Source organism: Macrobrachium rosenbergii, chromosome 8, assembly GCF_040412425.1.
Source record: "Macrobrachium rosenbergii isolate ZJJX-2024 chromosome 8, ASM4041242v1, whole genome shotgun sequence".
Lineage (NCBI taxonomy): Eukaryota > Metazoa > Arthropoda > Malacostraca > Decapoda > Palaemonidae > Macrobrachium > Macrobrachium rosenbergii.
The window spans coordinates 86374930-86398737 of NC_089748.1; the positions used below are offsets into that span (position 1 = coordinate 86374930).

General features: G+C 40.7%; 1 protein-coding gene and 1 long non-coding RNA gene across 6 annotated transcripts in view; one reads left to right on the forward strand and one right to left on the reverse strand.

Annotated features, from left to right (window-relative positions):
* Positions 1-23808, reverse strand: part of GatB (glutamyl-tRNA(Gln) amidotransferase subunit B, mitochondrial) — a 992144-nt gene that overhangs the window by 161861 nt on the left and 806475 nt on the right. The gene's annotated exons all lie outside the window — the stretch shown is intronic.
* On the forward strand, positions 13910-17512 carry LOC136841029 (uncharacterized). The gene is made up of 3 exons (XR_010853819.1): positions 13910-14331; positions 14880-14997; positions 16470-17512. It is a non-coding gene; the product is annotated as an uncharacterized lncRNA (long non-coding RNA).

Consider the following 23808-nt stretch of genomic DNA (forward strand, 5'->3'; position numbering starts at 1 on the left):
GATATTGACCATTCTTTTGTTTTGGATGCATATCTCTTCCGATTTCGTCGGACTGGCTAGTCTGAAATAGGTCGAAAATCGTAAGAAAACCTTACTTTTTAATCTTTGGTGTCTTGAAAACAATGAATCCTGCATTTATATTGAGTTTCTCACAATAAAAATCCTCCAAATATTGACCATTCTGCTGTTTTGATGCATATTTCTTCCGGTCGCCGCCGGACTATTTACAGTCCAAATATCGTCAAAAATCGTAAGAAAACCTTACTTTTAATCCTTTGGGTGTCTTGAAAACAATGAATTTACATTTATATTGAGTTTCTCATAATAAAACCTCCAAATATTGACTGTTCTGCTGTTTTGGATGCATATTTCTTCTGATCGCCGTCAGACTGGCGTCGCCTGAAATACCGCTTCAAAAAATTGTAAAAAGCTTACTTTTATTCCTTTGGGTGCCTTGAAAACAATTTATCCTGCATTTACATTGAGTTTTTCAACAGAAAACCCTCCAAAATTGACCATTCTGGAGCCATATTTCTTCCGTCGGACGGGTGTTGTCAGCATAGTAAACCTGGAACATGCGTTGTAACCCAGGAAATAATTTTTTATGAATATATTTGAAATATCAGAAACTCGGGAACGTCAGAAGTGTTCAGTCGTTGTAGGTTATGGGGACTGACTGTATATATATATATATATATATATATATATATATGTGTGTGTGTGTGTGTGTGTGTGTGTGTGTGTGTGTGTGTGTGTGTGTATGTGTGTGTGTGAAGGGAATAAAACACTGCTCCTGATATGGTCAGCAACGCCTCAACTCTTTGACATTTATGAAATTCTCTATGTGTTGAATATGAACATTAGACAAATACAAGTGGGCGAACTGATTACATACTCACATCTTTTCTTTTACATAAGAACTATAATATAAATACATTTAACATACATATTTTACAATAAGGACTCAGATATAATTTACTTGTAATTTGGAAATGATGATTGTACAGATGTTATCAACGAAACATATTCAGCTATACATGACAAGTTTCAATTGTTTATATAAATATTAGTCAGTTGTGGACCTTTCAAAAAACTGATAAACATAAAAGTAAATATTAGAGAAACCAAAACGCTGATGTTGACGTCCTTCTGACTGATATAACTCTACCCATTTTCCCATAATCTAGACTCATTTATACATGTGAATACTTTTGCCGTACATTTCCAGTACGTGGACATAAACACATGACGTGCACACACACACATACATACACATACACCACACAAACATTATAGTGTATATACAGTATATATACAGTATAACGACGAAAACATCCAAAAAGCCACAGAATAACTCAGGTCTAACAATCCTTTTATCTTCCATTATCCCAAAACCATCGGAGCAGGCGAGTTTCAAATATTAACCTATACTTAAATAAAAAAGGGGAAGAAGCCGGAGTTTACAAGATTCCTTGCAGCAATTGTAATGAGATTTATGTGGGAGAGATGGGCAGGTCCCTCTCGCAAGGATTAACAGAGCACAAAAGATCAGTACGGTATGTTTCGGAGAGTTCAGGGATTTTTCTATGCATCAGGGATAGAGGCCATTCCATAAATTGAGCGGGCGGAGCTGGTTTTCAAAAGTAGCTGTCCATACAAAAGAAAGATGCTGGAATCTGCTATCATCAATTAAACCAACAATATGAACTTGTCAGGAGGACATTGGAAAGCGGATGAAATTGACGGGTTAATCCTTAAACTTCTCAAACAGGTTCTCCAGGAAACACGACCACCAGACGAATCGCAAAACAGGAGTTAATGAGGCCAAAAGCCACTAAGGAATTGTTTTCCCTTCTTCTTGGGAAACGGTCACCTGCATACCATCAGAGACTTAATGCCACACCTACATATGCTTTGTATATATACTCTTGTAACATTTCATCTGTACATATTTTACCAGTGAACAGGGGCACAGAAGGAAGTGCTCGAAATATACGGTTGCAACGTTCAAATAGTGTTTTATGGGCCTTCTTATCTTCATATATATACGAGGGTAAGTCAAAAAGTTCCAGGAAAAATTCAATATACTCTTTATTTAAGGAAATTCAAACATTTTTCTACATATCTACCATCTAACTCTATACACTTTTCAAGGCGCTGTTTCCACCTCTGCAACCCTTCTTTGTAGAAATTTGGGGCCTTTCTATTAAACCATGTTGAAACTGCATGTTTAGCAGCATCCAAAGATTCAAACGGACTCCTCTTAAGTGTTCCTTGAGTTTTGGGAACAGGAAAAATATGAAGGAGCAAGATCAGGACTATAAGGAGGATGTGGAAGAGTTTCCCACCTAAATTTCCGTAGGACTTCTCTTGCAACCCTTGATGAATGTGCTGGAGTGTTATCATGATGGAACAAATTCTGCGGTGCAACTTTTCTCGACGTTTTTAGCCAATGCAGTCTTCAGTTTTGCAAAACACCTTTGTAGTAGTTCCCGGTGATTGTTTTTTGTCCTTCAAGGAAATCAATCAAAATCACCCTTTGGAGTCCCAAAACACTGTTGCCATAACCTTCTGGGCAGATCTCGCCACTGAACTTTACTGGTGCAGCTGAACCTCTTGGTAACCATTGCTTTGATTGAATTTTACTTTCTGGGTCATATTGATGGATCCAAGTTTCATCTCCAGTAACAATCCGGTCAAAAACTCTGATTCATTTGATTCAATCTTCATTAAAACTGCAAGAGAAAGTTCAGCTCTTTGATGCAGTTGGTCTTCACTAAGCAACGCTTTTGGGACCCAACGTTTGAAAGTTTACTCAAACCAAGATTTTCATTTAAAATTGAAAATGCGGAACCATGGGAGATCCCAGTTTCATTAGCTATCATATCGATAGTAATCCGACGATCTTCATCCACTAGATTCTGCACCAAAGCCACAATTCTTTCATTTTTTGCAGTCGATGGGCTTCCCTCTCTTGGGTTGTCTTTGAGGTCTTCCCCGACCATCCTTAAATCGCTTTATCCAATCATAAACAACTGATTTAGATGGAGAAGAATCTCCATAAACTTGTTAAAGGCTTCAATAATTTTTCCTGGTTTCCAATCAAGCTTGGTCAGGAACTTGATGTTAGCTCTCATCTCAAATTTTTATTTTCCATGGGTTCAAGAAGTTACTTTTCTGAAGCAGATGTTAACACCACGGTAGCAAGAGGATGACTGAGGTAACAAGTCTATATGGATCACTAAATCACAGATAATTGTTTACCAAGTATTTGGGTTGTTTCATTCCTGTGTAAATACATCATTCAACAATTTTTCCTGAACTTTTGACTTACCTATATATATTATATATATATATATATATATATATATATATATATATATATATATATATATATATATATATATATATATATATATATATATATATATATATATATATATATTACAATAAACCCCATATTCATATGGTCTCATGATTTGTGGACTCATGTATTCTGTGGATTTCTCTGTGGAATGTATCTACCCATTATTCGGAGAAAATTTGCTCCATTTTAAAGCTGTATTTTTTCACTGAGAAATATTCACTAATTACTAAATTTTCATATTTTCATGACTAAATGCATTTTGTGATAAAACTATTAAAATATCAGGTATAAGCATTTTTAGAGGGTTTTTAGTGTTTTAAACTATCAAACCGGGCAGTTCTAAGTATTTTTAGAAGCGTTCTAAGTATTCATGGATTTCAGCTATTCGCGGGGGTTTGTGGTACACATCCCCCGTGAATACGGGGGTTTACTGTATATGTCTCCCATATTTACTATCAAGAAAGTTGGTCAGTGGGGTATGCAGGGTTGGTATATGGATTCGCACATGGGTTGTAAATGTACCTAGACCACACTATAATCCCCCTGTATGTTAATATTGCCATATCTTTAGGAATATTTCAAATTCATATTTTGTGGTTCTCTTCGTAATTTTGTATTTTTCTACAATTTTGTTTTACACTGAACAACATTACTATATATACTGTATATGAGCATTCATAAAGTATTTTTCTGAGTTCAGTCCCGTGTCAGCCGGTGAAATTCCATTACAGCACGAATTTCTAGGTATAAAAATGCTAGATATACCAGAGAAAAAGAGCTTTCAGGAAAGCTGGGGTTACTACCCCCAGTTGAGCGCCTTCTAGGAAGACGTCGGTATAAGGAAGGGTGAGTGAAATACCACTACCACGGAAACATACTGAAAGATCTCTCCTTATCAAAACCCCGGAACAGAGCGGTGAGTTACAGCCACTACACTCAACACCCGCCAGGACGGGCGACACCAGCGCCACCTACCTCATTCCATTTTCTAGCATGTGAGTGCGCTTTTCTTTTGTGTGCTCGTGCCCTTTTTTTGGATTTATTTTCATCTTCGCCATGTCATCGAGCAGCTTTACCATCTCCAAGTTAAGTACCATCTTCTTGTGGGTTTTGTTCTATTTTTTGGCTGTTATGGTCTCGTCTTTTCATAAATATTGAGATCTTATTATGACGCCACGGCGTGCCCTCCGCCAGCCATGTCGATCGCGAGGCTGACCCCATCAGTTCTTTTCTGTTGGGGTTGTCTCCTTGTCGTTATAGATGTAATTTTGCCCCTTGGTTCCCATCCTGGTGGGTTCCCTGTGGTGGCTTGGAGTTTTTTCTCGAAATTATGTATCATTGGCCTGTCGGCCTTTGTGAGGGTGATGCCCCATCCAGGTAACCCCCCCTTCCCCAGGTTGGGTTCCTTATTATTTTTGGTCTCTATTAGGCTAATTATTTTATTCTTGGAGATGGTGCTCTCTTTTATTTTATTTTATTCTTTTTTTTTTTAGCTCTAGGTGGTGGCGGCAGCCTCAGATCTAACCGCTTCCCGAGGTAGGCTACGCACCCTATTGAGCACATTTTTGTTCCCATTTTTATGTGTGATGGTTATTTAGTGGAGTAGGCTTGTTTTGCTTCCATCCCTTGCCCTTGGGTGGGAGATCATCAGGTTGAGGGAGTTTTGTTGCTGTTTCCTCCGGGGTCGTTTTTGGTGGGCAGAGTGAGCCCCTTAGTTCTCTTCCTTCATTTGGGGAATAGAGTTCTTTGATGTGTTTCCTCTAGGCTAGTCGCCTCCTTGCCCCCTCTTCTCGATCCCGGTTGGTTCTCGGCACAAAATTTCTCTCCCTGTTGCTTCCTCCTCCCCTCCGCACTCCTTCCATTTTCCTAGCCTATACTAGGTTAGGTCCCTATTAGGCTTCGCCTAGGAAGGAGTCGGGCATCGGGCTGGGTAGCTTCCCTTAGTAGTAGGCCACCCTCCCAAGTTTCATTATTCTTGGAGTGGTGTATGTGTGCAGTTGAGCGGGTGATATTTTTTTCCCCTGTCTCCTGTTCCCTTCGTAGCCTACCTCTCTCCCCTACTCCACCCTCCCCTCACCACCCCTCCAGCCTTGCTCTACTCGATGCGGGTGACGCTAGATGGCGTTTTCTCCGAGTTCAGGGACTCCTCCATTTGGTAGAGGGATTCGCTCCTCCCATACAGTCCCTAGCATCGCTGTGTTGGTGTTGGTGGTTTGTTAGCTCGAACGTGTTCGACACTCTATCCCACACTTCTTTCTCCCCGTCGGGTTACGTGGATAGGGTAATATATAATTGTCCGCTTATGTTATGAACATACGAGAATCTTGCCCACCTTGTTTCTCCGGCAGGGGAAGTAAGTGAGGAAGGGATTTATATTATATAGGGAGCGGATCCTCCGGTCTCCGAGTGATTTACTCTTGTACCATCACTTGTTTAATGTTATTGTTTATGAATATACATATTTAGATAAGTGTGTTTATCTAACGGAGTACTCTCCTCATTTATATATATATACGTGAGTCCGGTTCCCCACACCGGGGTTTCCGCCGTTATTTTTACTGGCAGCCCTAGTGGTGAGTTCTGTTGTCTCATTCCTTTCATTCCCCGGAGTATTCCGGGGTCTGGAAGCTTTTACCTTCCACTCTGTGTATTTTAGAGCTTATTGGCCTAGTTTATGATAAGGGAGTTCTTCTACGCCGGAGTATTCCGGTTGTAGTCGAATTTCCCGGCCTTGCCGGCTTTAGATTGCTTAGAGTGGTGGGTTCATGTACTTTTTCTACTTACAGACTGTTCGCCGTGAGGAGCCGGGGTGTACCGCTTCACTCCAACAACCCTACGGTCACGCAGTGTGCCGGACCCATGCTGGTTGTGCGGTCCGGCTCGACGACCTGGTAGTTTGGCACCCTGATGGTTGTGAGGTTTGCTTCGCCTTGGCGCGCAACCATCCAGGGTGAGTCGGTAAGTGACAGTCTTCCTCCGTTTACGCTCCTCATATTGTATATTGTTTACGAGGTTTTTGGACTGTCTTTTTTCGTTCTTGGCTAATTGTTGGTTTTCTTACAGCGGACGAGTCTTCCAAGAAGTCTGCCTTGAATCCCTCCGGCCTGGGTGGCTGGGTTTGGCAGGAATGTTCCGTCGGGAAGCCCTTACGCCCTCGATGCTAAGTTGAGGGACCTGCTCTATCCCGGCGCACTGGTGGCGCGAAAAGTCCCAGAAGATCTTGCCACCCCATCATCCAGCAGATCCGGGATGCGACCCAGCCACCCCAAGTGGATATCCTCACGCCTAGGTTTCGGAGGACGTCGCCTGCTTTAGACTTAGACCTGGAACCCATGAACACTGAACAGGACCAGGTGGTGGTGAGCAGGTAGGTGAGGTTGTTGGGGCTGGCCCCCTTTTGACTCCCCAGCTTCATCTATTTCTTCATTTGCAGGTTTTGTGAAGTCTTCCTCCTTGGGTGATAGAGCTCCGTCTGCTATCCCCAAGTTGAAGTTGAAGACTTCATGGAAGGCGAAGGGCTATAAGTCCTTGTCCTCCAAGAAGGCACGCCCTTCCCCGTCGAAGGCTAAGGTCTCAGCACCTGTAGCCTCCGGGAGTAAGTCTGGTTCCTCCGGCAAAGGCGCGAGTAAGAGGCTGCAAAACCAAGCCCTCCTCGCCAGCCTGCCTTCGACGCCAGAGGCCTTTGCGAACCGTTTTTCAAAAAGTTCACGGAGGATTTGGACACGAGATTCACCAAAATCTCCGAAAAGTTGGCCAGTCATGATAATATACTGGCGGGAATGGCTCGCCCACCCCAGCCAAACCAGTATGTCATCCCCGACACAGCGGACCTCCCGCCATTCGATGTCGGTAACCCTTGGCGTTTCGCCCTCCGTGCCATCCAACATGATGGCAAACTCACGGTTGAAGGTCTTGGCACGAGACGGTTGGAGGAATTGGAATTCTTCCCCCTGATCTCTTGCCCCCTACCCAGGCTTCGTGAGATTAACGGAGGAAGCATGGATTCGGTCGGATAAGGTTCCTAGGGAGACTGTCATCGTCCCTAGGGACCAAGCTCAGTCGGCTCTCCCTGCGCGCACTCTGACGGAGTGGCAGGCAGAAAATACAAAAGTTGACTCCTTTCAAGGGCAACTTCACAATGTTTGCCCTGGGAGACAACCTGCCCACCCCTTGCTTGAACAAAGTCACTCTGGCTACGGCCCGAGCGTGCTTTGAAGGTAATCTGTTACCGCAGCTGAGGAAACAGACCCCACTTCCCTGGTATTCCCAGGAAGTGACGGAGTTCTGGGTGGACGCCCGTCCACTTTCACGGTCGGAAAACTGGACCCCTTCTGTGCTTCCTCACAGTTCAGTGAGCAGCTCCCCAAGCTGCCGGAATCTTTGTTAAAGGCGGAGTTTGATGCCCGGACTAAGTTAGCCCGGTCCTTGAACTCCGTCTGCCTTACGGAAGCTACTGCCGTCTCCTGTGCAGGACGAGCCATTTTTTCAAGTCTTGGCTAAGTCCCTGCTAGCTGGCTTTCAGTCTGACCTTTTGAGTTCATCATGGCCAGACTGGAATGCAGAAAGTTCATTTTTGCCGATGCCACTATCCGTCACGAGCCTAACAAGCTCGTTAAGAGCTCGATCTAGCCTAACCTCTTCCCAGAAGAAGAGGTTACGAATATTATGGCCGAGGCTACAATGGGCCAACCAGAGTCTGCGCCTCGCTGGGGCATTTCTGCCTACAAGCTAAGACCCCAGAATCTGGCGGCCCCCAGACGAGAGGAGGCAAACGTTTCAGGAGGCATAAGAGGCCCCACCATCAGGCAGTAGTTCAAGCCGTCCCGGTCTCGGCAGTGGCACAGCCCTCCACCTCCAAGGCTCACCCCAACAATATGTGCTGGTCCAACCAGCTCATTCCCTTGCTGCGCCCTCGTATGTTGCTCGCCAGCATACAACCCCACCTATGAGGGCCGTGGATTACTTTCACGGCCTTAACAGGATCTGCAAGGGGGGAAGAGGCAGGGCCCCTCATAGAGGAAAAGCCAACACCACCCCAAGAGGAAAACCTGGACGTGGTAGAGGGAACAAACCCGCTCCTCCCACTGAGAGAACACAGGTAGGTGGTCGCCTGTATTGGTTCAGGGACCAATGGACCTTCAGCCCTTGGGCACACAGCATTGTGTCCAAAGGACTAGGATGGAGCTGGATCAAGAACCCTCCTCCTCTAACCAGGTTTTACCAGCCACCCTCATCAATCCTACAGGATTACGTGACAGAATTGCTCAACAAACAAGCAATAAAGAAAGTAAGGCACCTAAAGTTTCAAGGCAGGTTATTCACTGTTCCCAAAAAGACTCCGATCAGCAAAGAGTGATCCTGGATCTGTCGCGTCTAAATCTCTACATAAAATGCGACAAATTTCGCATGCTTACGGTAGCTCAGGTAACGGACTCTACTTCCGCGTGGAGCCGTCACCACCTCTATCGATCTTTCAGACGCTTATTATCACATCCCGATTGCGGAACTTCTCTCAGTTCCTCGGTTTCAGACTCGGGAATCAAGCCTACTCCTTCAGGGTCATGCCCTTCGGTCCAAACATTGCGCCCAGGGTATTCACCAAGCTGGCGGACACGGTAGTGCAACAACCCGGTCCCGGGGATATCCCTAGCAGCGCGTTTTAGACGATTGGATAATTTGGGCACCAACAGTTCTGGAGTGTCAGAAGGCTACGTCCATAGTCATCAACTTCCTGGAGTCGTTGGGTTTTCAACTGAACAGAGAGAAGTCCCGCCTGACTCGGAGTCCCGGTTTCAGTGGCTGGGTCTCCAGTGGGATCTGTCCTCTCACACGTTATCTCTCCCGCCTCCCAAGAGGAAAGAGATAGCATCTCTCACCAGGAAATTTCTCAAAAATCAATCAGCATCCCGCCGATCCCAAGAAAGAGTCCTTGGGTCTCTTCAATTTGCCTCAGTGACGGACCTGCTCTTAAAAGCGAAACTAAAAGACATAAACAGAGTGTGAGTCGAGCCAATGTCAAGCTCAGAGACAAGGTCTCCTCTATTCCTCGAATCTTAAAACAAGACTGTTACTGCCTTGGACCACAGTCAGAGGCCTGTCCAAATCAGTTCCGCTTCAATTTCCCCCTCCGGCACTAGTTGTTCACACAGACGCTTCCCTAAAGCGGCTGGGGATATTCACCAAAACAGAAAGTACAAGGAACGTGGTCCACAATGTTTCAGCAGTTCCATATAAACACCCTGGAAGCTATGGCGGTCTTTCTAACTCTAAAGAAAATCCGCCACCCCAACCGGATTCATATCAGGCTGGTATTGGACAGCGCAGTGGTAGTTCATTGCATCAACAGGGACGGCTCCAAATCAGGTCGAGTAAACCAAGTAATGGTTGCTATCTTCTCCCTGGCGAACAAGCACGGCTGGCACCTGTCAGCCACCCACCTAGCGGGGCACGGGCGTGGTGGCGGATTCCCTGTCCAGAGCTACTCCGTTGGAGACGGAGTGGTCCCTGGACGGGAGTCTTTCAAATGGATTTGCCGCCGGGTTCCGGGTCTCCAAGTGGATCTGTTCGCGACGGAGAGCAACTTCAAGCTCCCTGTTACATGGCCCCAACCTGGACCCTCAGGCGTACGCCACAGACGCAATGACAGTAGATTGGAACAATTGGGAGAAAATTTATCTGTTCCCTCCAATAAATTTACTGCTGAAAGTATTACACAAACTCAGGACATTCAAAGGTCAACCAGCCCTAGTAGCCCCCTATTGGCCGAAGAGCAATTGGTTCCTCTTCTTCAGGAACTGGGATTGCGGAGTCTTCAGATTCCCAAGCCCATACTGACCCAGACAGTACAAACCAAGACTGTGTCAGCTTCCTCAAGAATTCAGAATGCCCTAGTTTTATGGACTTTATAAAATTTGCAGCCCAAAAAGGAGCAAACATTGACCCTGTCAACACTCTGTTTTTAGAATCAGATAAAAGAGATTCTACTCTTAGACAGTATGACTCAGCAGTCAAAAAGTTAGCCTCCTTTCTGAAAGCATCTGAAGCCAAAATCATGACGACTAATTTAGGAGTTTCTTTCTTTAGATCACTGTTTGAGAAAGGCCTTGCTCCGGCCACTATTACCACAGTCAAGTCAGCCCTGAAGAAAGTATTTTATACGGCTTTAAAATCGACCTTACAGATTCCTATTTTTCATCTATCCCCAGAGCATGCGCTGTCTGAGACCCGTATCACGCCCACATTCTGTTAGATACGTGGTTTCTCAATGATGTCCTTAAGTTAGCATCAGAGATGGACAACTTTCAATGCTCTTATCAGGATCTGTTAAGGAAGAATTTATTTCTGATTAGCTTGGCTTCAGGTGCTAGAATCTCAGAGCTATTGGCTCTCACTAGAGGTGATAATTTTGTGAACTTCCTCCCGTCCGGAGAGGTCCTCCTTTCCCCTGACCCTAGATTCTTAGCTAAAAATGAAGACCCACAAGACAGGTGGTCTCCTTGGAAGGTGGTGCCCTTCCACAAGACCAGTCTTTATGTCCAGTTTATACACTTAAATCTTACCTTTTAAGAACTCCACAGAGTAAGTCGGGTCCTCTTTTATCAAGGAGAAAGGTGGTACTCTTTCACTGAATGCTATAAGACAACAAATTCTGTATTTTATTAAACAGGCCAACCCAGATTCAGTTCCTAAGGTTCATGATATTGAGCAGTTGCTACTTCCATTAATTACTTTCATAATATGGACTTCTCAGAACTATCTCAATATACGGGTTGAAATCACCTCTAGTGTTTAAAACGCCACTATTTAAAATCGCTCAAGCCCTGAAATTTTCTACCATAGCTGTGGGAAGTGTCATCTCCCCACCTTAACTAATCATATCCTTATCCTATCCTTTCCCCGCCCCACCTGCCTCATTTACTTCTCTGCTTATCCTCCTGGTTGATCATGCCTCACTGCCTGGCTCCTCATATTGATGTATCTTGTCTCTGTTGAGTGGAAACTGTAATCTGACATGTTATGATTGTTTTTCTTGTGGGGTACTGGGCAGTTTTTATTTTGCTCCATGTACCCCAGATATATGTATATGTACTGTATATTTTATTTTCCATTGATTTTGTCTCTTACGTGTTTAGCCTAAGTTTACGTGTGTAGCCTTAAGATTGTATATGCATTTATCTTATGCAAATTTCATATTTCAATATGCTTTAGTAGTGTTAAGTATTTTGAGGCCTCTTCCCTGTCGTGCCGGGACTTCCCCACTTTTCATAGTATTAAGTCTTTGATGTGCCTTAGGTTTAGTATTCTTGCTACATGTAAGAGATTCCCTGATTAAAATTATTTTGTAATTTATGTTTTTTCTTCAGATTACCCTCTTTTCCTCGTAGTTGCAGCCTTGGCATGATTCTCTATCACTTTTTTCACCGCTGACACGGGACTGAACTCAGAAAAGGGATTTTGACAAAGGAAAATCTATTTCTGAGAAGGTCCCGATGTCACCCGGTGACCCTCCCTGACTCACCTATTGTCCCCCCCTACTGCACATGCCAAGTCTGGGGTTAGTGCTAGCATGGAATGAGGTAGGTGGCGCTGGTGTCGCCGTCCTGGCGGGTGTTGAGTGTGGGGCTGTAACGGCTCACCACTCTGTTCGGGGTTTTGATAAGGAGATCTTTTTCAGTATGTTTCCGTGGTAGTGGTATTTCACTCACCCTTCCTTATACCGACGTCTTCCTAGAAGACGCTCGACTGGGGTAGTAACCCCAGCTTTCTGAAAGCTCTTTTCTCTGGTATATCTAGCATTTTATACCTAGAAATTCGTGCTGTAATGGAATTTTACCGGTGACACGGACCTTCCTCAGAAATAGATTTTTCCTTTGTCAAAATCCCTTATTTCTGTTAAATTAGAAATAATTCATTAGCAACTTATTAACTGGCATCATTCTGAATTATGGCTCAGAGAGACATTCTTAATTTCAACATGTGATGACTGACTTCTTTTTTTTTTACAAATATGGATTACATTGAAAAAATTTTTTCCTCAGAAAAATTATATATCTGATCTGAGAGAAGAGTACCAATTACTTCTTAATCAAATTTGGGGATGTAGGACGACTTGGTGACACTGTTACAAACACGTAAGTAGAAACAAAGCCAGTTACAAGCAGTGAGAGGCGACTTTCACCTGGGAAACATGCAGGTGAAATGAGTTGGTCTCGCCAGAGGGAAGCTGATTTTTTGGCGTAGTTTTGAATATTATTTTTGGGGGTAGATTATGGATTGATTGGGGGGAGAAAGGTTTTCTTTAATTTATAGAGGTCAAGCAGAGAAAACAGGATATGGATTGGATAAATTTTGGGGACACTATATCCAGTTATTGCAAAAATATGCACGGTTTTGGGGCGGGCTCCTGTGAGAAGCCCTCGATACCTAGTACAAGAGAGACGGACGGCTTCTACTAGAAGGCCCAAGACCAGAGAGGGTTAAAGAGAAACACTAAAATTATTCTCAGCCCTTGTAGAGAGAGAGAGAGAGCGGTTTGTTTGTGCTAGGGTGTAGGAAAATCAGACCCTCTGGGAGTCCTTTACAATGTATAAATGAAAAAAATTCTAAAAAATTTTCCCTACATTCCACGAGAAGTTGACCAAATGACTATTTACAACCCCTTTGGGGCTGGGTCATTTACAAGACAGTCATAAATTTTACCAACTTATATGTTTTTCTCTAATGTCTGGGATAAAACAATGTCAAATTATGAAATAGTAACAAATTTTCACACATGTTTGTTATCAAAACAGATGAGAAATAAAAGCTTTTTCAGTAAAATTTTTTGCATATTTGTTGAAAAAGGGGATGCATACATAACAAAACAATAAGAAGGAATAGTTACTTTTTTTTTTTACTTTGACATGCTTTTTCTAATATAATTTATCAATTGCATTTTTCTTTGGTTGGCAAATAAAAAAACATTTACAAACCGACATACTATCTATCCGTAAAAACAAAAACAAAAAACAACGGCAACCCCTTCAAATGGATTTGAGCAAATTTACAAAACAACACCTTCTGAAAACAGGCCTCATTTACAAGACACTCTTAAATACCCGCCAACTTATCTGGGAATATGTTTTTACTGAATAAATAAGTTTTTCAGGCAGATTTTGTATAAAAGTTATTATTAGTGAATTTATCAACAACAGATAAGAAACGTTAAAAGCAGTAACAAATCGCCCCATTCCCTCGCCCCATTCCATAATTTGTTGTAAAATTGTTTCACTGAGGCTCAATCCGTCCATCTCCCCATTCCTGTTTGACTTCACACTCAGGCTCAATCTGTCCCTTAAGGGTTAAACAGGCTACCAATTTGTTATACTAGTGTTATTTCCTTGCAATTTTTTTGAGAGCGGGTGAGATTGCGAGGGCCGTTCTGGTCACGTGACTTGCCAAAACATAAACAACAGACATGACTCACAAACTTAGACAAACCCAATAATATTCATACACTGATTATTTACAAAATCTAGATCACAACATTCACTTATTGTTACAGATTGTAGCTCCTGAACTGTATTGTAGATTTGTGATGACTGCATTTGTAGTGAACCAGTCAGGACTCCATAATTATCGGGCAATTTTGATATGCTGAGTAATTATAGTGAATTTGAGACAGGCCTCTATTATTAGTGGATAACCTTGACGTGCCTACCTTGTTTCTGTAGTCAATTTCCACATTGTTACTGAATCTGTCTTAATGCACAGGGCACTTGTATGACACGAGAGATAGGCTAAGATTATTCATGGACGACCTCTGACCTTTTAAATTCAGTGCTGAAGGACCACATTTTATTTCAGGATGAAACTAATGCAATAAAGATGGCCCATTTTGACTTGAAGTTTGCTGGACTGAAATGCAGAGGAAAAATATTTGAGAGTCCCCATTTGACATGAGGTTTGCTGGACTGCAATTTAAGGTAAGTCTTTTTAGAAATTGTAGCCTTTCCTGTGATATATGTGAGGTAATTTCAATAGAAAATCTTAAGTTAGCAGTTATATAGGCTCTCTTTTTTTATGCATGTAAACTCTTAAATTAACATTCGAAAAATGGCTCTACTGTGTTAAATATAGACATTTAATTTCTTGTCTTTTAAAAGCGCAAGGTTTGGAATATGATCAGCTGCAATCTTCATAAATCATAACCTCTTAAAGGAATGACTTTAGGTACTTAAGTCTATTTTGCTGTTATTTTGTACAATCTTAAGAAGCCTCTTAAGTTCAGTGATTTACCTTTGAAATATAAATTTTTATGGAAAGTAATAATAGTGCGTTGAAAAGATGTTCAATGGGTCATGATGGCATAATCTGGAGGTTTATAAACCTCTCTTACAACTTGGTGTATTGGCAAGATTTTGTTCAGTAGTTTTAGATATAAATTCTGAAGTGCAGATGGAATTCAGCACATTTTAGAGAGCAGTGCCTTGAAATGACATCATCAGGATCTGATTAAAGATTTTCCTTTCAGGGTGAGCACCTAGGAGAGTACTCTTGCTACAAAGAACTAAATGTCAAGGAGCTGCTTACTTCTGATACTTGAGTGGACCAAGATGACCCATTATCACCTGGAACCACATCCTGTAATGGTAAGGCCTAAATAAAAATAGAACTGTCCTACTGAATTTGGTGTAAACGTCAGACCAGTTAAAGACTGCGTTTGCTTAACTGGATAACGTTGAATCTGGTACAGTTAGGAGCACTTTTGCTTGCCATGAACCCTGGGTTGAAAACTGCAAATTGACTGCTTTGAACATTAGGTCAGATTTAATAAAGTCAGTTTCTGGGACTTTTAGAAGTATCTGAAAGCTGATGATATTCTGCAGTAGTAGTTAGTCTGTAGTAAATCGTGCTGGTAGAACTTATGGCTAAGAATTCTGTGGAAAACTAAACACAGACTAAAATGTTAAATAATGTCAGTGGAAAAGGCAGCAATGTTAGATATTTTTTGATACAGGAAAGATTACACTTGCTGCACCCTCAAGAAAATCTTTGTCAGGTTTTGTAGACGAGAATGTGGTCCTCAAAACTAAGAGTTTGTAGTTCTCTGTGGTGACCAGGATTCAGGATATTCTTGGTATAATTTGTATAGGAATTCAGTTCGTATTCAGATGTGACATACCAATTACTGTAGAGGGTTTTACTTTTATGTAGATGTGAGGATTCCTTGTACCATAGCAGTAAAACCTTGGTAATGGCTAAATTCCTCTTGTGGAATTTAATGTTGATTGAACTAGTTTCATGGTATATTATCATAATCAGAGTTAAATCTGAATTCGTTGAAAGGAACGGTTCATTTTATATGGAAATCCATGCTAGTTTTAGTGTGATGAAATAAGTGTATGATTTTTACTTTAATTTACTTTGTTTTTCACCTCCATTCCCACTTCCTGTCTTCCATCGCACTGTCCAGCCACTCCAACTCCCTCTTTAGAAAGCCCCCTAGTGTCTGGCTTCATAGCCAAATTTATATAAAATCAGTCACATCAACATAGAGCATTTTTTTGGAGAATATAGTCAGGTTTATTCTGATCACTTCTTGTTTATTTCTTGAATAACCAAATGAGAGTAGAGAAGAGAGAATTAGGACCCACAGGTAACGTTGGTACTTCAAATAGATCACAAGTCTTATAATTCCTTGAGTTTCTAAGAGATTGCTGCCAAGATTAATGTAGTTATTGAGAGAATGAAATTTGTCCATACAAGAGTGTCACAACAGCAGTTTGATTCTTGGTGTAGTCTTCAAGGAATGTGAAATGATTGCACAGGATATCTGTTCTTGATATGAATAGCCATTCCGTATTGGAGGTTTGTGCTTGGGAGGCATTTTCTTGATCTTGAAACAAACTTGTAAAACCACTTGCCTGTTTGTGTAGAAATCTTAGGACACTGTCAGCTTAGGACACTTTTAAGTGTCACTTCAGAGAATCAAGATGTAAGTGAATCATTAGGGATACTTATAATCTAAATAGGACAGTTTAAGTTGTGAAGTACAAAAGTATTTCTGTACAGTGCCTTGAATTGATGTTACCAGGATCTGATTTAGCTTTTTCCTTTTCAGGCTAAGCACCTGGAGAATGACACTCGCTTGAGGAAAAGAAGAGTTACAAGTCCTGTGTGTTGTATACTTGATGGGGCTGACACCAGAGGAGCAATATAAAAGAATGGTTTTATACTTGTGGCCAAGAAGACCCGTTTACCATCTGGATCCGCATCCTTTAATGGTAAGGCCTAAATGAAACTAGAATTATTCTGCTTTAGTGTCAATGTGAGACTAGTGCCTTTGATTATCTGTATAATGAAATGAAACTGGTACAGTTAGGAACAACTTTGTTTGCCCGTTAACTCCAGGTAAACCTGTAAATTGACCATGTGGAACAATAGGTTTTATGAAAGTCAGGTATGGGACTTTTAGAGGAATTTGAAAGGTTGATATTCTGCACAAGTGGTTAGTCTGTAGTCCAGTGTACTTGTAAATCTTTTGGCTATGAATTCTGTCAGGACAAGTATGGAGAACTAAATGCTATCTGAAATGTTAAATAGTGTCAGTGGGAAAAGCAGAATTTATTAGAGACTGTTGTACAGTGGAGATGGTTTCATTAGGGCCACCCAGAGAAATGTCATCAGGTATTTTAGAGGAGGATGTGGGCTACAAAACTGAGAATTTGTAGTCTTCTCAGGATATTCTTTGTACAGTTTTTATATGAATTCGATCCATATTCAGATGTCTTCTAGAAATTAGAGCTTTGTACTTGCGTGTAGATGTGAGGATTCCTAGCATGGTGTAGCAAAAAAGTCTGTTAAATGTAGGTATATACTGCTGAACTGCGAGGTTCATTTCAGCACTGAAGTAGCCCAGAAAAACTGTCAAAAATAATACTGACATTGAGTATGATTATGTACAATTCCATCTTTCAAGTTATGGTAACTATTGTATCTGTACATTATTGTGTATGGAAATATGCATAGAAAAGTAATGTATGTCTTGTCTTAAGCATTCTTGTTGTCTGTTGAACGTCCAATAGGTACATTAGTTTTGGGCATACTGTAATAATTATTCAGGAGTACCCACTGTGTAGTCCAGCTAATGACACTCATATATAGGAGAATTCTGAACACTTCAAAATTGAAAGCCTCCACAATGAAGTGTTCTGAATTTTGAGAAAATTGCAAGTTTTACAGAAGCTCCTCTATTGACTCTGGCAAGTTAAAACTATATGGTGGGCTCTGCCACAACCCAAAATACATCTGCCAAATACACTGTACATACTTATGTAGGATTAATGTTGCAGTATGCAAGTTCACAGATTGAGAGGTAGTCAGATTTGCAAATACTTAAAACTCTGCTCTGGCGTCACCTTTTTTGTTCCTATGAAAGTCGATATTGATCAGTAGCAAAATAAACCAAAGAAATGCACAGCACTTGTGCATTGATTTCCACTCCAGTGCAATTGGGCATTAATTTCATTTCATGCAATTTTCAATTCAATGCACTTGTGCATTGATTGCCAATTCAGTGCCATTTGTGCATTGATTTCCACTTCAGTGCAAGTTTTGATTGATTTCTTCAGTGCAATTTTGCATTGATTTCCACTTCAGTGCAATTTTGCATTGATTTCCATATTCAGTGCAATTTTGCATTGATTTCCACTTTTTGCAATCATGGGCATTGATTTCCATTTCGTGCAATTTTCTTCTAAGGCTTCTTCAAAATGCACTTGTGCATTGATTTCCACTTCAGTGCAATGGCAGTGCATTGATTTCCACTTCAGTGCAATTGTCACATTGAAGAGCACTTTATGGCATTGACATTGATTTCCACTTCAATCAATTTTGAATTGATTTCCATTTCAGTGCAATTGTGATTGCACTTCATTCATGTTGTGCATTGATTCCACCAATTTCATTTGCATTTGTGCATTGATTTTAATTTCACTTGTGCATTGATTTCCACTTAAGAAAGCTGCATGATAGAGGTGCAAATTGTGCATTGATTTTTCCAATGGCATTAATTTCCACTTCAATGCATTGATTACCACTTTGTGGACATCTTTCAATTATTTCCACAAGGTGGTGCAGTTGTGCAAAGCATTTCCTGAACTTCAGAGTAGATGTAACTGCCTCTACTTTGCTGTGCAGTCATGATTTTTCATCTTCATTCACTTGACTGCATTGATTTCCATCTTCTACAATAAACATTCATCACCAGTGTACTTGTGATTTACATTAATGCATTATTATGTATTATTATTACACTTCAATGCATTTGTTATTGATTTAATCTTCATTACTATTATGTGCATTGTATTATAATTAATGTACATTATTATTTAAATTTACATTCGAGAAAATGCATTTGTCATTGAAAAACAAAATTCCACAAATTTTTTTGAATAATTTTAGATATGATTTCCCATTTCAATGCAATTGTGCATTGATTTCACTTCAAATAATTTGTGCATTGTTTACCAAAATTCTGCATTGCATTGATTTCCACTTCAAATGCACTTGTGCATTGATTTCCCATTTCAACTTGGCCAATGCTTGTGTGTTGATTTAACTTTAATCTGATTTCCAAGCATTTTTCAAAATTGCAATCCAAACTTGTGCATTGATTTGGATTGCAATATACTTTGTGCATTGATTTGATTTCCCCCAGTCTTGTTCAAGGCATACTGCTGTTGCATCGATTTCCAATTCAGTGCAACTGGGCATTGATTCCACATTGATGCATTTGTGCATTGATTATCATTTTACTGCGCTTGTGCATTGATTTCCACTTCAATGTATATGTGAATTGATTTCCACTTAAATGCACTTGTGCATTGATTTCCACTTCAATGCAATTGTGTATTGATTTCCACATTAATGCATTTGTGCATTGATTACCACTTCACTGTGCTTGTGCACATTCCCATTTAATGCACTTGTGTATTGATTTCCACTTCAATGCACTCGTGGATTGATTACCATTTCAGTGCACTCTTGAATTGATTACCATTTCAATGCACTTGTGCATTGATTACCACTTCAATGCACTTGTGCATTGATTTCCACTTCAATGTACTTGTGCATTGATATCCACTTCAGTGCAATTGTGCATTGATTTCCACTTCAATGCACTTGTGCATTGATTTCCACTTCAATGTACTTGTGCATTGATATCCACTTCAGTGCAGTTGTGCATTGATTTCCACTTCAATGCAATTGTGCATTGATTTCCACTTCAATGTACTTGTGCATTGATATCCACTTCAATGCAATTATGCACTGATTTCCACTTCAATGCAATTGTGCATTGATTTCCACTTCAATGCATTTCTGCATTGATTTCAATTTCAATGCACTTTTGCATTGATTTCCACTTCAGTGCATTTGTGCATTGATTTCCATTTCAATGCACTTTTGCATTGATTTCCACTCCAATGCACTCATGCAATGATAACCACTTCCATGAATTTCTCAAACTTTTGTGATTAACTGAATTCAGCTTCAATGCACTTGTAGATTCTTGGTAATGTTTAGCCCAAAAAGGGCATAGATTAATATTCACTTCAATGCACTTGTGCATTGATTACCACTTCAGTGCACTTGTGCATTGATTTCCACTTCAATGTACTTGTGCATTATTCACACCTCAATGTACTTTTGCAGTGATTGCCACATCAATGCACTTGTGCATTGATTACCCCTTAATGAATATATAACTGGTATATGAAGGAGATTTGGGGACAGTGAAATGCTCAATTAGATGGTCTTTTTTCTACTGATGCACGCTGACGTTCTCCTGCTGATGTTTCTGCGGCATTTGCTGACGTTTCTCAGGCGCTCGCTGAGTTTTTTTGCCGACGCTTGCTGATGTTTCTCGGCTCTTGCTGACGTTTTTTCGTGACAATTGCTGATGTATTCCTGATGTTACCGCCGCACTTGCTGACGTTTCTCGGCTCTTGCTGACGTTTGTTTCTGATGTTTTCTCAAACCTTGCTGACTTTTTTTTCCTGACGCCACCAAAACCCATTTGAAAATCATGCCAATCCCAATTCCAATCATGTCAATCCCTGTAATGCCAATGCCAATCAGACCAATCCCCATCATGCCAGTCCCAATCATGTAAATCCCAATCCCAATCATGCCAATCCAAATTCCCATAATGACAATACCAGTCCCAGTCATGCCAATCCCAATCACAGCAATCCCCATCATGCCAACCCAAATCCCAATCATGCCAATCCAAATACCAACCATGCCAATTCCAATCCCCACTCATACCAATCCCAGTCATACCAAACCCAGTAATGCCAATCCCACTCCGACCAATCCCCATCAGGTCAATCAAAATCCCACTCCTGTCAATCCCACTCAGACCAATCCCCATCGTGCCAATCCAAGTCCCAATCAGACCAATCCCCATAATGCTAGTTCAAGGTTTAAATTTTGGTCAAATCCCAACCAAATCAGTGCCAATCCCAAACATACCAATCCCAATCCCCTTTACCAATACAAATACCAATCAGACCAATTCCCATCATGCCAATCAAATTCAATCATAGGCTCCAATCCAAATCCCTGTAAAATGCCTTTTGAAGTCTTTTATGGCCACTTCCCCAATCACAGGGGTCCCAAACTGTTGAGCAGCATTTAGAGTACTTTTTCCTTTCAAAAGGGAGTGCCAAGTGTTGCCCATTTTTGATGGAATTATTCAGACTGGGATCACTGTGGCCAATGGGTTTACTTTGCCATTGTCCAATCACAATTCCCATACAAAATTCTGAAAATCAAATTCACACATTAATTATTTTAAAAGTGAATCCCAAACTGGGGCTAATCGGCCATTTGGGTCTGATCCAAAAACCAGCAGATGTCCATTTTCCACTGAACTGGTAAAGGGTGTCCCAATTTCAAATCTAAATTATACCAGTCCCAACCAAATCAGTCCCAATCCCGTAGGGTCAATACCTTCCCCACACTGCAGAAGGAAGACGGCCTCCTTCCTTCCTTGTGGAGGAGTAGGAGGAGGAAGAAGAAGAAGAATAATCACATCGACCTAAAGGGCTCCCCGCCCCCGCCCGCCATTGCCGCCTTCCTCCTCCTCCTCCCTCCTCCTCCTCCTCCTCCTCCTCCTCCTCCTCCTTTTTTATTATTAATTAGATACACCATCCCTGTGAGATTGAATTTGCTGTGACATTGAGACACTGCTGTGACATTGGATTTGCAGTATCATTTACTGTGAGGGTAAATATTGTTTTATCTTTTTCATTGAAGTTTTGTGACATTGAATTTAGCTGTGACATTGATTTTGTTGTGACATTGAATTTGTCAGAATTTAACAGGTTCTGTTTGGGCATAATTTGTATCCAATCTCACTTTTTGATTATAGGACCTGTGATTATACTTTGGGGTGTACAGGACTGACTTTGAATTATGTTTATATTGCCGTTCTGTGACAAGGAATCTTTGATTGGTTTTGGCTCATAATTTGTGACATTGAATTTGCTGTGACGTCACAAACTGTGTATCACTTTTGGGGGAACTTGCACAATCTGAGGAGCTTCAACAACTGAAGTGTAATTGCCTGTTGACCAAGGGGCAGAAGTCCTGGGTGAATTACTGTAACATCACTCCGAGAATATAGTCATTTCAGTCGGGGTTAGGTGACTATTATCCCTTTTGGGGGGAAAGTTTCTCCCATGTAAAGCTGAAATTTGTGTCCCTGATCCTTCAAGGTTCAGCAAGGCCATTTGATTGTCCACTAATAATGTGACATTGAATTTAATGTCCACTAATTGGAGTTAAAGATTCCTCCACTTTTGAAGCATTTAACATTGGTTACTGGGAACTGAAATTTCTGTGACAAACATTGTTTTGAAAAAGGGTTAAATATTGAATTTGCTGGAAAGATTAATCTCCCTTTCATCACCCCTACTGAACCTAGAACCCATCAAGACAGCTTAAAATGTGACAGTTTTTACTTAAAACTTGCTGCCAAGATCATATTACAAATTTCGCACATATCTGGTGACCAACCAAATTTCCTTGTTTTTGCAAGGCCTATGCTCATGGCAGGTGGTATGGGCTGTACCCTTTGGTGAAAAGTGAACCAAGCAATCAGCTGCAGAACACTTACCCTGAGGGTCCCGCATAATGGCGCCATGTAACGATATAAAACAAGTTTCTATTAAAAACTAGTTAGTACTAATTGTCTGTAATCCTTACATATACATAGTATATTTGATATTACAGGCTAAATTGACTACAAGTGTGTAGTTGTAATATATTTTATTTACTAAATTGTTGTATGTGTTGAATACCTATATTAGCTTAAGCACACTAAGATTTAGGTCAACTCTGACACCAGTATAGCTGTATTACTATACACTGTTAGTCGTTTTGCAAGGACTATGTGAAATTTAACTTTTTGAATATCATGCCATTCAGGCTAACTGCTATAAACTAATTTGTTTATTTAACCCAGGCTACTGTTTTATATGGATTAGGTTAATGCTCCTAGCATAATTTATCTTTAGACTGAGAATAGAGTATTATTTAAAGGGTTCTCACTTAACCTATTCTAGGCCAAAGCCTAGTCTAGGCTTATTTAAATCACACTTGAGGGTATACTCTATACAGGTAAAAACCCCTCTTATAATCTACCACTGTTTTATCTGGCTGAGATTACACTTTCACCTGCTTTATTTAATCTAACCTACTGTTTAGGCTAACAATAGAATATTCCTTAAAGGGATTCCTATTTAATGTAGTTGGGCTACTGCCTGGTCTAGGTTTATATCACCCTTAAGGATACAGGTTACATAAGAACCCCACTAACATGTAGCCTTACAAATAGGCTATCCTAGGCTATTTGGTCTAAACTACCGCTTAAGCCAATAATAGGATATTTTTAAAATGTTCTTAACCTATACTCAAGTTTTTTTATTGAGGCATTAAAAAAACATCGCAGGGGTGCCCTTTAGCTCAGAAAAGTTTCCTGCTAGCTGATTGGTTGCAAGTATTTTGTCCGAATAGCATCATTGTTTTCAAATAATTACAAAGTAATGTGAATCGAAACTTATTTACTAACCTAAATTTCTCCCTCAGATATATGTTTTGTCAATAAATAATGTTAACGAATAAAAGAGATTATAAAATATTGTGATGGTAAGTCTAAATTTAATAACAACACCTTTCGAAGTCAACGACAGGAGCTTGTTTTCGGATGCACGCTGCATAATTTTTTTTTACATTTCACATATTTTAACACCAATTGGGATAAATTGCACTAAGCATAGGAAAAGCATGTTATTATAAACTTTCTTTGAATACCAGAATCTACTAAAAACATGGAATTAATATAACTCGCTACTGGTGAAAACTTCCGGAGAGGTAAAAGGAACAGCCTGTGG